At 41.0% G+C, this 18001-nt stretch overlaps 1 long non-coding RNA gene across 4 annotated transcripts in view; it reads right to left on the reverse strand.

The window, feature by feature from the left end:
* LOC121071076 overlaps positions 1-18001 on the reverse strand; it is a 150533-nt gene that overhangs the window by 86222 nt on the left and 46310 nt on the right. For all 4 annotated transcript variants that reach the window (XR_005820368.1, XR_005820369.1, XR_005820367.1 and 1 more), the window contains exon 2: positions 10480-10553. This is a non-coding gene — a long non-coding RNA (uncharacterized LOC121071076). The remainder of the gene's footprint in view (positions 1-10479; positions 10554-18001) is intronic.

Raw genomic sequence — 18001 nt, forward strand, 5'->3', positions numbered from 1 at the left:
GATGCCATAATTAAGATCCAATCTTAATTCAGCCCCCACCCCCTGCATGTTCATTATGATATGCTGCTGGACTGCACCACCTCCTCCCCCAGGTAATCCCAATATCATTCATCCCAAACTAATATTCCAGACCTGGCCTGAGCAGTGAAGGAGATTGCCTGCCCACCCCATCTCCATTTGCTCTTTGCAGAGACAAGGAAATATGAGGTAAGCAAGGCAAGGGACTAAGCTGGGGGTGAACAGTCACAGGATTAACCCTAATCTGCAAGGGCAGAACTCAGGAGTCGGTCTTCAACATTGGTTCCCGTGAAAACTCAGGCAAGTCGTTTGCATTAACCTTCTCATAGCAGTCATTACTGGTAGCATCTTCACTTTGTGTCCTAAGAAAGAACACCCAAGAAAGAGCTCCAGATCTCAGAAGACTGCACTCACCAGCTGCAGCCTGGAGTCAGGCTGCAGCTCTGCACACACTGCATGACTTGCACCATGGAGAACTGGGAAAGCATCACGCTGCTGCTACCTCAGACTCAAACACCCTGCGTTCACATTTCCCACACGTGGCAACAGAAGAGCCTTATCGCTCACCTCAGAGCAAGTGTGTTTTGAAAATAAGTGTTACTGTTTGCAAAGCAGTTAACAATGAAGAATGCACAAGGAAATTAGTAATTCAGTGCTCAGTCTCGAGCAGCATACAGTAAAGCAACCCTGGGACTACCTGAGTCACAGTGAGCATAAAACCTTAAAGCTGTGCTCATTCAGCAAATATCTTCCACTTAGTGCACAGATTGATGCAGGGGTCCACAGGAAAAAGCAGTGTGTGACCATGTCATGTAATTAGCGACAGTATCAAAACGTATACACACAAGGGGGCCCGATTAAGGCTTCATGGACAGCCTTTTCTATTATTTTAACTTTTGAGCACTTGGTTACACTGTAAGGTTCATGTTTTTGTACCCTTCAATCTGCAGTTTGACAGATTGTTAAAAATACAAAATGGGAGAGAAAAAGAAAGCCAGGAAAGATGCACTATATGGAACATCACTGACACCAAAACACAGGGCACGTGGTAGGCACAAGAGCAGCCTGTGCACAAAGCAGGCTGAAGGGAGGCCTGAGGGGCACACGGGTCTCCCTGCTGGCAGACCAGGAGCACCGGGTACCACAGATTTGGGCTTTCCTTTTCAGGTCTGGGGAAGAATCAGCTTTGGTCCCCACCTGACACTTGCCATCACAAATGCTTCTCTCAAGTTCTTCCCTACTCACAGTCCTTGTCCTACACCAATCTCTTTGCACGTGCAACCCTGACTCTTCCAGTTCTCCCAGTCCAGGTTCTCCACCTTTTTTCTTTCTGCTTCCTGCCCTAACCCATATCCACACTGACTCCTAGGTGCCAGTCCCAACCTAGTCCTCTTACAGCTCCTCAATTCTACAATTAAGTAGATTTTCCTCTCCTTCTCAGTCTGAGTGACAGTAAAGAGAACCCCAAAGCCCCCAGAGCACCTCCTTGCCGTCAGCCTTGCCATCTCGTGCTGCGCTCAGAGCACAGAGCTGAGCACCCAGTCCCAGCGCCCCCAGAAGCATGCTGCACCGCGCTGGGTGGGCACGCGCCTCAACTTCCTACACTTGATTCCACAATAGCCTGAAAATCTGTGATAAGTAATCCTCAGTGAGATTTGCTCAACCCCTGCAACGCTGTGCTCTGTGTGTGCTGTACAGACAATAATTTCAAGGAATTTAGCTACTACCAACTCTTCACTGATCGAGTGAAAAAAAAAGATTTTTTTCACTCTTCTCCCTAATGGATTTTCACTGGACTAGCAAAAGACAATGATCCCACATAGTTTTCAGACTGAGCCTAAAGACCAGTGTGATGGAGCTTATCAAACAGATACAAGAACACACAAGATGTATTTTGCCTTCTTTTCTTCCTGGAAAGAATAAAACTTTTTCCCCCTTCTAAATTTTCAAACAGGCAGAAGTAGATGATGCTTGCATCCAGAATAGAAAGTTCCAGCAAAGATAATGCTGAAATTATTTAATGAAAATGATAATAATCTAAGAAACTGCAGGTGAAGTTTTAAAACAGATCATTTAGAACCAACACTAAGCATTATACTATTGGCTTATGTTAATTTTATCTATAAAAAGGAGGAAAAAAACAGATACTGGCCTTTATAGACCTAAGTACGAAAAAACTAACACCTAAGCTAGGCACCAAGAACCCCTGCCTGGCCTGCCTCAGGCCAGGCCCGAGATTCTCCACTTCCTTTCAGTACAGAGGTCAGAGGTGAATACCACAGCTTACAGAAGTCGAAGCACTTCTTCGGCTTGCACAGGAAGACATCTTTGGGTTTCTCAGCAGCAAAGAACACAGGACCAGAGCAGTCAGTAGATCAGCAGTAAAGAGCAGAGCCCTGGCAGAAGCCCCCCCATGGCCTCCTGGCACAGAAAGGGCCGGCCCTGCACCGGGCTGCAGCTGGGCCCACGAGAAGCCAGGAGGCAGCGGGCCCAACATGGCTGTATGGTGCCAGGCAGGTGGAAGGAGATCTCCACAAAGAGGAACATGGATTCATGAGAGGCAACAGGCTGCTGCCAACAGTTAGAGAGCTGTGTGAGCAGAGAATCCACTTGCACAGCTGCTGGAGTATGCTATGGTGACAGGACACCATAATTAACAGTGTTGACTAATATAAGGATCTAAACCAAATGAACAGTTCTTTTTGTGAGGAAACAGACCTTATGCTTCCAAACAAGCAGCTAAAAACACTGATGTGGTCTTCACCCAATCAAAGAAACAAGGAAGTGACAACTAAAGACTAGGAATTTTCTGTATGTCAAACACATTCCCATTCACTTCTACAATTTATTTCCAAGACTTGTGTGCACCTTTTCCCTGTGTATCCGCTCCTCCATCCCTCCTACCCAGCAAGGTCCTGTAGCTAGCCAAGAAAGCTATTCCCAAGGGCCAGCTGCCCACTGCTCTGGGAGGCTGTGACCCAGAAAGCAACCAACATGGTTACACAAACAGACCTTGGAGCTGTAACTCCCCCTTACCTTCCTGCCTTACACTACGGCAGAGCCAAGTGCTTAAATGCAAGGCAAAAGGTTATTCACTTCACTACAGTAACTTACAGAGCCTCCATGATGCCCAAATATTTTATACATCTGACAGCATTCTGAACCTTTTTGTTCATCTGTCTTCCAGGCCGGTAAGAGCAGCATAGATCCAGTATCAATGTATTACAGAGGGCAATAACACACCCTTCTCTGTCACTCTCAAAACATAAAGCACAGTCATCCAAGCCCAGTGTCAAGGCAAGAGATCCAGCATGGCTGAAACTCAGCCCTGGTAATAACAGGGTGAAACAACCTGGAAGCTGTCCCCAAATCCAGCTGTTGCGAAAGCAGGCTGTTCTTCTAACAGCAGCATGGAGCTTTCTTTACTTTGCTACCTGCACAGCCAGTGGACCGAAAGGCTTTACTTCAAAAATGGTGCTTGTTTCCGCTCATGATGCATTCAGCAGTTTCTTGCAACATCTGCTACACTGGCTACATCTCAGAGCTATCTTGAAAATTGCACTGATGCAAAAAAACATTATCTGTCACGTGCCATTTCTGAGGGTCAGCATGCTTCAGCAGATCTACGCTCATCTACTGATTCCATACTATAATACGATACCTGATGCCTTTCCCTATATGCCAAAGAGCTATTGAACTTGGAGCTACTCTCTCCATGACCATCCCTGAAGTCATGCTAAATGCATCTCTTACCAAAACCAGTGAGGTGTGCAGGTAGAGCACTCTAACAGGTAGCCTTCATCACTGCAACAGACCCTATCTCTTGCCTAGAATAGGCATGGAAAAGCTACGTATTTATTGTATTTACGGAGAAGTGGGGTATTACCGGAAACTGCATTTATCTAGTGGAGGGGATGGAAAAGAAGAAAAGCCTTAATTTCATGTATTTTGAGGACCTTTAGAAACATCTCATTCAGATTCATTGAAAAGAAGAAAGAGTAATAGGCAAAGAGACACGTAGGCCTGGTTCAAAGCACCAAGTCAATCAGCAATGCAAATACATCGCACAGCTACCACAACACTGGAGATTGTGATCATCACCTCTTTTCAGGAAGAAGTTAAAGGAATGTCTCCATCTACCACAGTCAGAAGGAAGAATATGTAAGAGCTGAGCCTATCTCAACGTTAAGGATGAAATTAAACTGGCCTATTTCATTAGAAACTCAGTTCTTTGTGTACAGTTCTAAACAGAAAATTTAGGGATGTGAATCTAGCTATTTATCATGGGATCTTTGATTAGTCATGCAGTAAGCTAGCTTAATGCTTTGTGATTTCCATACGCATTAGCCCATGACAAGGCATTCAAGTCATGACTCCACTTAGTCAAAGAACATCTGCAGCACATGTGAACAGACATAAATGCAAAACACACACTCTCTCCTCATTGCCATGTCAGGATATTTTAAAGAGGGGTAGGTGGGAACACAAGGAGAGTTCATGAAACACTTTGCTGAACATATTCCCCAGTTTTGAGATGGAACTTGGCTGCAGTGCACAAAGAAGCATGTTTTCCTGTAATTACACAGGGCTCCAATAATACCAGATCATTTATAAAAGACCTAACTGGAATTACTAGATAGTTCATTGAAACTATTGTCTCTTCAAAGCTATTGTAGCACAATCTTCCACTGATTAATTGCACAAAGCAAGACTTTTGACTTCTAAGATCTTTCCCGACCATTCCCCTACAGTATTGCCATCAGTTCCACGAGATGCTAGCAATTTAGCTCATGAAAGGTGGTGAAGTTAAAAGCTTCTTTCATCAAGACAGTTCTATTAAAATTAAGTCATGGGGTTTCCAAACATTTAGAAAAAATCTCAATAGAGCTTTGTAATCTTTTCAAATACTAGAAGGTCACTTATGTTTTCAAGGCCGTTTAGCAAGGTCAGGTTGTAATGAGCTGCAACTACTTTATTTGTTATTTGTGGCTCTGAGGGATTAATTGTCCCCACTCTGTCTCATCCACAATCTAAGGCCGAATTGTCAAAATGATCCATGGCTTTCGTCCCCAGGCCCATGGTTTCATTATTAAGGTGCGTTCTAATCGATAGTAGCATTTTTAACATTTTGCCCCTTACGTTTTATCAATCCTTATTATCTAATGACCAATACTGAACTGGCACAAGGTTTTTCAGAAACACACTGACAGATTACAACAGGCAGTCACATGCATTTGTAATTAGACTTCATTACCATTATAAGTGCTGAATGGGAGCAGAATAGAAACGCAGAAGGAATGCGCCCAGTTCAGAGCTCATCCCATTTCTTAGAGGCCCTGCACAAGTCTAAGTCTTAATTTAAAAAAAAATGAGAAACATTTCAGATCTTTTTCATGCTCGTATATTCAATTTACTCCACTCCAGTGGCCCAAGTGATATCAGAAGCTTTGAAGACTATCTAGAAGCTACAAAGTTTTGTTTTGATAAAAAAAACTCATTGCAAAACAAAGCACATGATTACATTCAGTGTTCTTAGATTTGCTTATTTGAACTACTTTGATTCCATCTCACAGTTTAATCTGTTCTCATGTTGATGATGTAAATACAAACATGAATTTTCTTTTCCCCTGGAAACTGGAACTATGGCCGATAGTTCCCTTATCTAAAGTCACTACTGGTTTAGAAAGAAAGCTGAGGGGACAGATCCTCAGATGGTGTAAACTGGCTCAGTTCCACTGAAGTCAATGGAAATCTACTAATTTACATGTGTGAACATCTGGCCCAACAGTGGTCATTAACAGAATATTGCCCAAGAGGAACGTTTTCCAGGCTAGAGAAAAGCTGAAATAGTTATTTTAAATTCCATAGCATTCATTTTCCCTCTTTTTCTGTGAGAAGGGAGTTCTGGGCTGCCTGATGAAATGGCTTGCTCTGGCCTGATTCAGAGAACCTTGCCACCTTTCCAGTCTGCCCTTGTCAAAGCAAGCAGTTTCTGTCTCCGGATGGCATGTTAAACTGCCAGCTACACACAAACACATGCATGAAATGGAACAAAGTGAGACAAACACAGTGCATACAATGATTTAGGACTACAGCTAAACACAGTAACATCCATGTATTTGTTCACACTATATAAAGAGAAGAAAAAACACCATCACAATATTAAGTCCAAACTGAATTTTCAAAACCAAGTCTGAACAAAGTCCTGATTTGTGAATTCTGTAAATATAAAGTTATTTCTGCCTCCAATTAGCTCAATTTTATTTATCAAGCCTTCAAATTTGGCATTTTTATGAGAACCTGGTCTGCATACCTACGATCCTTATGATTTTTTTTTCAATCATATTTCCATTTTCCAAAGTACTTCTAGAGCTGGTTGGGAACAAAACCTCCTGAACAAACTTAGTCTGTAGACACCTGAAATAGAGGAATGGCTGACATGACTCTCTTGATCTCAGCTGAGACTTAGTGATGAATTCTAATACTGGTATCTTAAATGCAGTTGCTTCTTTGCTGATCACTGCAGGCAAGAAAGAAGTGTTATGAAGACTTGAATGATGTACTTTGACATCTCATTTCCTATCACAAATTAGCACTACTAAAAAAAAACAAAAAACTTCCACCAGTATTTTTTCACAATAGTGCATAAATAACTGGCTCAGACAGTCCATTTCCAAGGCCCAGAAATGTTTTCTTTAAAACAAGGGACTGACTGCAAAGGGAGACATTTCTGCTGTGCCAATTCTGACTTTAAGAAGATACTGCAATTTTATGAAGTTTTGTTCTTAAAATGTTGTTTACACTACTTGTGGCTATGGGTTCATTTTCTCAAGTCCGACCTGAAACATTCTGTACACAGCATAACAGTCACGATTATGACTATATTCTTAAACTTTTTGAAACATGCAGTGAGGTCCTACAGAAAGTTTCTTTGTTAAAGGACTGATAACTTGGGCTTCTCCTGACTTGTGCCTGCTGAAGAACCACCCCTCGCACACACACACCACTCCAAATGAAGTGCCTAATATCTTACCTCCTCAGCTTTGTCAGATTGATCATTTTCCTGGAATGCATTAATCCTGTTAGCTTCTCACCATTATTCTCAAAGAAGTCCAAAAAGGCAGTAATAGTCTTAACGCTTGTGTAGTGTAAGCAAACTTTTCCACTTTAGTCCACAGGCCATAGTGAAGGTAAAATGCTTTTCTCTAATCTTGAGAGACTTATCCCAGTTTTCACTGTCATTAAAGGTGATGTTTCTATTTCAAAGTCTCACCTGTCTACAGATTGCAAATAGTAACTGCCACAGAAACACAGGGAAACACAGGAAAGCTTGCCCCTCACAAGATTAATATATTTGGTTTTATTCAGTTTTGCTCATCTTTCTGATGAAGGATTTACCCCATTAAGAAGGTTGTGCATTATAAGAAATACATTCATTAACAGAAATCAGAGCCAGACTTCACCTTAGTTGTTTGCCTATGTGGTCAAAACCTGCCTTATAATAGCGATATTATCACATACATATATTAAAGTCAAGCCTTTAGCAGTTCTCAAAGCTCTTACACAGAGGAGGCTGCCTTCTGCTCCTGATCTCTTTGAGGCCACTCATTTTCAATGGAGAGAGATGATAGGAGTGAGGAACAGACTTCAGAGATTATTTTTGCAGACCTAACACAGGGTTAATTCAAAAGTAAATGCAGATGAAGCAGCCCACTGCATGGAGATGGTTCTGATAAACATTTTTACTACTGCACAACTTCCTCATTGAAGTCCAGGACCTCCTTCGTTGACGTGGTTGTACACACAAGACCAATTAGCAACATGCTCTTAACTCCAGGCAGTCAAAATTACCTCATTTCTGAATTGTTCAGAGAAGGATGCAGAGTATTATACAACATACCTGCTTAAATCTGAATTATAGAAAGGTTTATTGCTGTTGTTTAGAGATCCTAACACTATTGCTGAAGTAGGCACATGAATCCAATTCAGAGAATGACGCCTGCCTTCCCTATGCATTTTCCTACTGAAGTATAAACAGCCAAATTCACGGCTACATTTCTCCATAAAAGAGTATTTGGGGATGGTAGGTAATATTGGGCAATGTTTAAATAAGGAGGGACTTAATTTGAGGACATACAAGCAAGTCTGTGCAAACCTGAATTTTCCGGGGTTGGTAAAAGTTTGGTAAAAGCTCTCTCCATATGCTTGGTTGGATTTGTGTTTGGATTTTTTTTTTTTTTTTAAACGAAATCCCCTGCTATATACAAGATGCTTGGGCAATCTATGTTCTCTTTTAAATATTCCTCAAACTATGAATAAAAAAAATGGATGGAGGAAGGAGACAAGCATGTTGAACCATTGAGCCACTTTGGCCCATCTGTGACTGTCAGAATATTCAGAACAGTCTAACTGAAAACATCAGCTTGGGTATAAGTTCACTGAACCAGTATGACCTCAAGCACAAAGTTCTGATTATTATATGCATGGCAGGTTCTCTGAGCAACAGAAAATACACAAAAAGTCATAGATACTACTGGGACTTTTTCCTTCCTCCTACATCTGGGGATTTCTGGCAGTAGTAAAAAGCCCTCCTGCTCCTGTTATGTTCAAGTTGTTTTGTACTTGCGGTAGTTGAGCATGAAAACTATTCTGTGACCTAAAAGACTGAAAATATTATATCACACCATAGCTGAATAATCAGCTATTGGCTATTTCCTTTTTAAGGAAGAGTACTTCTTATCGTTCTTGTTTACCTAATTTGCAGACTACACACAACCATAACATTTCTTTAAATCTTTTTGTAACATTACATCCTTCCTGGATTTACTCCATTAATACCCAGTGTTACATACGACAACAAAAGGATTCATTCACATATCCCTCTTAAAAAAAAAGCAGTGTGTTTTCTAAAACATGGTAAGGATTTCAGTGATGTAACTAGCTAGGTGTTCACCTTCACAGATGTTCTCCAAGAGCGGCATTCTTTGCCAGCCTTTAAAAAAAAACTTTTTCTCCCATTCCACTATGCTTACCAGGCTAACAAGGAAGCAACCATCTACTTTGCAATACAACAAATGGGGAGAGGAAATTTGGACAACACATACCAGACAGTTTTCAGCTTTTGCAGAAGTTACACAGCCACTTTAACACTGCGCAGAATAAAATATTAAGATTCCATGGGGAAAAAAAACAGATTAGTCTTCTTCCATTTAGAATAAAACCAATTACCACCAATAAAACTAAAAAGGAAAATGAAGACCTAAAATCAGCATCGGGAACATTCTGCTTGGGGACCCCCGGAACTTCTCAGTCAGACCTTCTCAATTCACTCCAGAAAGAGCCCCACAGAAGTACCCCTGAGGGAGGTGTTATTCAGCACTGGTACAGCTGACAGAGCCTGTCCTTATCAGGACATGTTGAGATTCATCTAACCTAGCTTTAGACATCAAAAGGTTAGGCGTTTAATTCTGAATTTGTCACTGTACGTTTTTCTACAGTCAACGGAGAGAAACAGGCATCTCCAGGGGGCAATTCATCTGACCTGCCTATTTCAGGCTAAGATGAATCACTCTCTGAAGGTGCTCATTTTTCCTCAATAGACTGTGAAGCGAATGTAGGGTGACTTCCCCACATTTAGACATCTACATTTATGATACTGTGGTAAAGACACCTGAATTCCACCCACAGTTTTTGGAGCTCAAACCAATATATTTGGCAAACCAGCAGTGTTAAGTATCCACTCTGTAAAACTCAAATTTTCACACCAAACTACCAAGTTACATTTCTGTTGACTTTCACAGTCCTAGCACTTACAAGACTACTGCCTTTGTTTTAATTATTTGCAGATCCAAGCCAGTAGGTCCCCACAATAAAAAAATGAAACGACAAAAATGAGTGTAACTGTCTGTTGAAGTATTAATGTTTTTGTTTGTTCTCTCCTGTTCAGAGCTGACTTCCACAGGATAACTTCCTGAAACCACCAGTGAAGCGCTTTCAGTGCATACACTTCTATTATTATAAAGCATGATAAGCATATCTTTCATCAGTAACTGCATTTTGTCCCCCAACAGTCCCACTAACTTCTTCTCATACATGTCTATTGATAAGGAATTTTAATTTTTAGTTTTAAGCCTTTGTAACTTCATAGCAACATACAAATTAATTACAGGATATGCTACTGAAAGAAGCAGTTCCATGCATATCCCTTTCATAACAGAAGTCTTCCAGCTACATATTTTTCCAGTGGGATAAGGTGATGTTAGACATTCAGGAAAGTCCTTTCAATTATTATTTTTGGACAGATGATCCATTAGAGCAACACCCACCATTAGCACTGTACTCACGGATATACTCTATACCTTAAGGCTAGATGAGCCCTCAGATAGAATCTAATCCATGATTCATCAGCATTTAACTTAAATGACAGTCCTATATGTTTTCCCTTTAATGACAAACTCTTACCATATGTCTTCTTCCACCGACATACAATGTATTCCCATCTCTCTCTTGTCAAGTCTGAACGAACAATGTTATTTCTGTAATACATAAATACAGTGTTCTTTAAGTATTAGGTTGCCACATTGTTTATTTTAAGCATGCTTTGGGTGTTTTTTCTTGTTATAAAAAAGTCACAGCTAATAAAATAACTTTGAACAATAATCAAAATGACATACAAAAAACAAGAGGGAAACCAAGATGAAAAAAATGCTACTGAAGAGATCTTATTTATGAACTTGTTCATTTTTAATATATCACAACTATCATCACTAAATAAAAAAATTTTGCCACATGACCAGCTAAAACAATCAAAAAATTCATCAGTTTCATTCAACTCTATCCATTTATTTCAGTCTGCCTAACCACAATTCCACTCTATACAGCGTTGGTACAGAACAATCTGCTCAAAAAGGCACCTCCAGCAGTCAGTCAAGTTATTAGTATCTGATTACTGATCTTCTTGCAGTTACCCTGTGGCAGACTCTCCTTTCCTGCTTGTGTGAATGCAGAACGCGAACCCCATCCCACGTAAAGCTGTGAGTAATGCCAGCTCTGAAACTGGAGCCGTCATCTACCGATGTCCTATTCACTTCCTGAATTTTAGCAGATTTTAAACACTGCTGTGCTTAACTACATGCAATCATGCTACGCTTAAGTGTATTTTTAGGGAAGCTCTCTGCCAATGATTCATAACTGTCCCACATAGCAATGCATTTAACCAGAAGCTTAGCTTAAAACCCATGGCTGATCTCAAATGGGAATGGCAGGGTGTTTTTCTCATAAGCATAGCAAGTACTCCACATGCGGATCTGAAGTGCAAACTGCTAGCAATTTATTTCCCAAACAAGTGTTTTATTTACATGGCTGCAGAGTTGCCATGAGGAATCACAAGGACTACACACCGAAGTTAGGAGACAGGACAAAACCAAGCTCCTCATTTACCAGGACACCGAAAACACCAACAATTACCTAAGAGGCTGAGCTGTCATGCACCGCTCCACAGCACACCAAGGTGGTCAGAGACCCCCAAGGACCAAACGGCAGCAGCCTGGGGCTGTCAAGGGGGCACCTGCACTACGCTGAGCATCAGGCTCTGGCTGTTCTCAAAGGGTCCCTCTTCATGTCACGCTAAGGTCTGAAAAACTTATACCTGGAGGTTTAAAATGGTTTGAACTCTCATAGTTCTTGAAAAAGTGCTTGAACACAAATTTTGATTCCTCATTGTATCTTACTGCCAACCTCATTTTAGGAAGCCTCATCTCAAAGAGCCAACAGGAACAGAGGCAGAAGCAGACAGCTTCGGCCCAGCAAGGGCCCTTCAGAAGCAGCCAGCCAGCACAAGCATCCAGATGACAGTTACAAGGCTGTAACCATACAGCCCACAATAAACAGTAGTAGAAAGGAAGCATATATGGATTTAAGTGGCCTAATTAAAGTTAACAACTGAACTTGACAAAACCACTCCTTTGTCTGAAGGTCTCTCATTCCTCTGTGTTCCCAAATCTCACAGCTCTGTTCTTTTTCTAGGTATCACTCTCTGTACACTGTCAAGTGTTTTTCTTAAGGAAAGAGCAAGTATTTTGTTCATGGCATTATTTTTATAGATTAATTTAGGACTGATTCCCCTTCACAATTTCTGTACAGAAGTAGCTAGTGGTCTACATATCTCAATTTTAAAAATTCATTGGTTTTGTGTTATACACAGCAAAAAATACAGAACATGTTTCTGTAGGATGAGGGCAACATGTAAGAAAGGCTTTTCAAATGCAGTAAAAATAAGAATAATTCTGCCTGTATGTGGAGACCTTCAAGTCATGTTTCACAGCAGGACAAGCTTTTATTACTAAGACAAAGTCCTGAGAACAGATTTATAAGGGGCATGGTGGCACTGATTAGAAATCCTTATGAATGCCCACAGAGTACAATATAAAGGCATTGAATGAGTCCGGAAAATTAATCACAGCCACTGGGAAATGTTTACCTCCATGCTACTGGCCACTGGTGAAAGCCAGTCAAGTTTTAGGAGCAGGTACCTAGTTTTTAAATATACCCCATAAAGCTCTTAGCTTTTGGTTACTAAAGAGAAAGAAAGAGGCAGTAGCCACCCCAGTATACACTCTATCAATCACAGCACTTGGAGACCTGACCCTCACAGTAAAATAAAATGCCTTGATATAAAATTAATAGCAAGACAGAGAAAATACTGTCCGAAAATGGGCATTGGGAGGTACTGGCACAAATGAGCTAAAAAATCTGTTAAATTTCTAAAAGAAAGGTCAAAAGCAATCTTGTCCCCCCAGAACCCACCCACCCTCTGTCCAAATTGCTTTCATGGTGGCAATACCTGAACAAAAGCTAAAGACCTGGAGCAAAATTTGACCCCACTGAGGTCAATAACAGGATCCCCACTGAACTTGCTGGAGACAGAATTTCACTTGCAGAGTAAAATATCTTAAACCAAGTTTTGGTCCCCCTTGATCAAGTATGCTTATACAGTGGTGACTGCAGGACACCTGAACTGACACATTCTGTGCCATGATTTTCCTGCGCACACTTAGGAAAGCAAAGGCAGTTTGCAATCTAAAACCAAGATCTGCAAGAACTTCCCTATTAAAGAAAAAGGCACTCCTCGCAGGAATTAATATTACCCTCAGTCTGGAAGCTGTTCCCAAATGAAGAGGAAAAGACCAGCTAAGAATGTGAATCGTTTTGGAAACATCAACTAACACAATGTTAAAATAAACATCGCTTATCTTCTAGTGCGAGCTTGCACTTTCGTTTAACTTGCAGATTAGCTAGTTCTAATTCATTTTAGGATGGAACACACTCTTCTAATTAATGCATGATCTGAAATACATGTCTTTACCAGCACGTTGGACAAGCCAACCAGAAACGTTTATGAACACAACTGTGCCTGTGAACATTCACATTGGACTGGAATGACCATAACAGCAACAGTGCTTCTTCCCTGGCCAAAGCGTTTCACAGTGGCAACCAGTCCAGCTGATCAGTAGTCACACCCGGCTATCAAAGTCAGCAGCAATTAGTAACATTCAGCCCCTAAAAGCTATGAGAAGGATCACATTTTGAAAAAGATAAGATCATTTATGACTATGGTTAGGAAAAAACTGAAAAAAAAGTGTTTATATCTAAACTAGTTTGCACTAAACGAGAAATCAACTCGCATCATTTAACATCTTCCATGGTCCAAAAGTATCAAACATTACTCAACATTATGGGCAGCCTTACATGATCTCGTAAAGAACAAAGCAAAAGAAAAAGGGCAGAACTCATTCATATAATCCCTTATATATTGTATTGCTGCCCAGAGCTCATCGCATCCCTCTGATACAAGACTTTTCTATACTTTGTGCTCCACTGAATGATTTTCAGCCGCATGGAATGTTATTAAAGTTTCACACGGTATGAGTATATGCAGAACAACGCTTTTTCCACACAAATATATTCACTTGCATTCCTCAGCAGAATAACATTATTCTGGACAATCAGCTCTAGAACCTTGTTCCACAGACTACAGGAAGCACTTAACAGCAGAGAAACAAAACCTCCTTACAATTCATATAGCACAAGTGTTAATTGTGCAATGTTGCAAGAGGTGAAAAAAAAAGAGTCACCCTGTCACTTAAGCCTTCAATTTACTTTCTTAAAGATGAAGCACTTCGCCTTACTTTTTAGTGTGCGCAACTAGAAATAATTTTAGTGTCCTCATGTATGGAAATCCCAAAATAAAAAAATCCCATGTCAAATGCCAAAATAAAAAAAAATCATTCAGTAAACATAAACCTAAGGTGTTCAGATACTTAGAACAGACTGCAAATGGGAAATATATGAAACACTTGAGAAACACTTCCAAAAAACTTCTATATTCTGCAGCCTTGAATGGGAGCAGACAAGAGATGGCTTGAAGCCTTTTCTGTAGGTACACAATTCTACATCTAGAGTAGAAAATAGCTGTGATCACTGCTTCCCTCTTCCATAACAAGAGGACCTGGCAACCCCAGGAGCGGACCAAGCCAGCACCACTGACTATCAGCAGCTGAAAGAAACCACCACTGCCTTTTTCAAAGACAGGCTGTTAACCAGCTTCAATGCTTTTCAGGCAGCCTACCTGGTTTATTTGCAGCTTTAATACACTGGTGGCTACTTATGCAAAAAAGGGGAAAACTAATTAAATTTGTTTATGTATGTTATCGTGTGGAGCACTCATTTCCAGACATCACGCTATGAATCATTAAGTAACTGCTAAATTGGTCTCCGGGGATAGATGATGCCTCGGCATTGGGCAGGCCCCCATCCCGCCAAAGCCAGGTGTGCTCCGCAGCAAGCAGGCATTCAAACCACTTTAAAGGCCATGGGCTGGGGATGCAGCCAGGTCTCACACTGCGCAGGAGTGCTAGGAAATCATGAAAACAGTGACAGCCCTCCTGTCAGAGTTACTCCTCTGTTTGATTAATGAGGGCATTTGAAAGACAATTAGCCAGAGCAGGTTTGGCTGCAACTAGCTTATCAATCAGGCACCCTCTATTCAAAGCACTAGTGCCTTCTTTTGTTTTTCTGTTGCAAAAGAATTGTATCAGTGATGCACAAACAACCAGGGACCTTCAGGTGGTATTTAAAAAGAAGGGAGCAGAATGTAGCAAACCACAGCTGAAATCGTAAATAAATAAATAATTCAACTGCGACTTCCACATCACTGGATTTTTAGCTTGTGTATGGTGAATTCAAGGCTGCCCGACTACATCAAACACTTTCAAGTTTTGGCTAAGTTTTCAACAGCAAAGAAACCCAAGTATGAACGATCATATCTGTAATGAAAAAAATAAAATATTCCTTCATTGGAAAGCCTACTGTGGACCCTACTCTCTAAGCCTCAACATGTTTCAAACACATATTGCTTCAATTTAAAGAAATGCATTTGCTGCAATAACTGGTCGGGTTGATTTATTTATTAGTGATGCATCCTTACCGCTTTTCAACTACCTGCCTGGGTGGAATGCAGGAAAGCAGCAACTTTTCTTAGACAGCTGCTCTCCCATGAACACTTTCACTGTTTTGCTTTAGCTGAGAACTTTGCCTCCACTGGGACAGACCTTGGCCCCATATAAGTGATCAGCAATAGGGAACGGACTATTTAAACCATGTCAGAGCTTTTCCTGAAGATCTGCATTTCCATCAGAACAATTTTCACGAAACTAAGAAAATGATGACTTTTTTACCTGTGAATAAGTAGAGCTGAATTACTGACTAATGTACTTAAATTGCTCAGGCACTAGATCTGAATAAATCCATGCTTGAAAGAGTGAGTCTGAAGCATGATGTACCACTTTTCCTTTCAGTTTACAGTTAATTTTCCCTGGTAATACCAGATCAGAAGCATTTTTAATGCATGACTAGTATAGTACTAAGTGGATATATCTGCAATGCTAGGAGGCTATTTTTTTTTTTTTTTTTAGCACTGCTATAATCTGTTTTAGAGGTGAGCTCACAAAATAGCTACATCATGTGTTTGACTACTGAGCTAATAAAGAGGCAAATTAATCTCTGATTAGATTAGCTGGAGTACATAGACAGAGGGAGCTTCATCATAGCCAAAAAACTTCTCCATGTTGGAAGTGTATGCTAGTCCAATAGACACAGAGAGAGAACTGTAATTGTTTTTAAAACTCTGGAGCAATTCCCCTGAGACCTCACAGCTTGGCAGGTTAACCCTGTGACAAGCTGCTTTTGTGAAGATCTCCAGCCACCCCAGTAACCCCAGCAGTGGCACCCACAAGGGGAACACTACTGTAAGCTTGCCACTAGCAGTTTACCCCCTGGCCCTGATCCAGGATCCACTGCAGAGAGCCAAAGGCTGTTTCAGTGGATTTTAAATTGGTCCCCATGCTCCTCTAAATTAGAAAGGTGGTAATGAAGTACAGGGAGATGCCAATCAAAAAATAAAGACAACCTAAGAAGGTGGTGGGTGTCCAGTGAGCCCCCATGACCTTAATGAACATTTTCTCATGTGTCTTTGGCTGGAATTGTAAGCAAAACCAGACAAAGGCCTCCATGGTGTGGCATGGCTCAGCTCTAGGCCAGGTTCTTGAACCTCACACACCATGTGGGCCCTCATCCACACAGCTTATTGGAAAACCTCTGGCCAGTGCAACCCCCTCACCCACACCTGGGCATCATCTGGGAGAGAGCTAGTTGGCATCAACAACATCACACCATAAACATGATAGCAGCAAAGCCCTACGAACATTTGCAGTGCTGTATTCGAGTCCGTGCCTGGCCTTGCTTAGTTTACTAGTGCAGACAGAGCTATTATATTCTACTTCAACTGGATTCAGGACATGCTAATTGGCTCCTTGCAAGACAGTCGTAAATGCTATGACACTGCTTTGGCGACAAAGTGGAAGTGCTGGGATAAATGCAGGCTATAACCTGCACTATTAGCTTGTGATCATTTCAGGGTAGGGGAGATCATGTGGACAGAAATAGCTCCACTATTTTTATACGGATTAATACAAACTGCCAGCTTCCTCTGAATAACAAAAGGTTAGAAGGACCCTGGGCAACGGACAGAGACTTTGGGTTTTGTCATCACCTCTAAGAGAACAATTGCCTCTTCCTCCTCTTATTCATCAGTCAGAAAGCATCCGGCCACTTTGCTTTCTCAGCAGTTTGATGAAGCAATGGCATGAACAAGAACAAATATACTTGGGAAATGTAGTAGTATTTCAAATTTGAGGTTGATAGATGGTTAAAAAAAAATGTAGGGCACTTCACAAAAGTAGACCCTTCTGTTTCCCCATCAGCAATCCCCATCTCCAGCCACTGCCATTTACTTAACTGAAAATGCCTTTTGTGCCAAACAAGCGGAGACGTTTATTAAGCAGAGACGATTAGATTGCAGGTTATGTGGATTTAGATTGTGCTACCTACTTCTCTATGATGTCCACAGTAGGTTTTTATAAAGTATTCTGCCTCAGAGGCAGAAACCCAAGTCAAATTTTAAAGAAAATGTCAACAGTTATAGTGAAGAAACACCTTGCCCTTAGCTTCCAAAAAGATCAGATTGCTTTCCAGACAATTGCAGAAGTTTTTTTCTCCCTACAAGCCCTGACATGGCTCCCCTACTGGCTCACCCCTTTAGAGTGCTCTTAGGGAGGCCAGTTTCAAATCCAGGGGCAGTTTGGTGAAGAGCACCAAGTTTTACAGCATGTCCTGCTATCTGGAGCAAAGAACCTGGCCAGCCAGCAGAAGAGAAATGGTGCCTCTCCAAATATGCCAAAAAAGGATGCAAGAGCCACACAAAATGTAGGCTTTTCCCAGGATAAAAAAAAAAAAAAGTGAGGGAGGGTTGTAGCAATGACTGAAGAAATTTATTCTTTCACTGTCTATTTATTTGAACCTCTGGCTCAGGTGTAGTAGTTTAATTGACTTTCATAAATCAAAAAAATAAATATATAATTTCAACCCT

This window comes from Cygnus olor, chromosome 5 (assembly GCF_009769625.2).
Source record: "Cygnus olor isolate bCygOlo1 chromosome 5, bCygOlo1.pri.v2, whole genome shotgun sequence".
NCBI classification, from domain to species: domain Eukaryota; kingdom Metazoa; phylum Chordata; class Aves; order Anseriformes; family Anatidae; genus Cygnus; species Cygnus olor.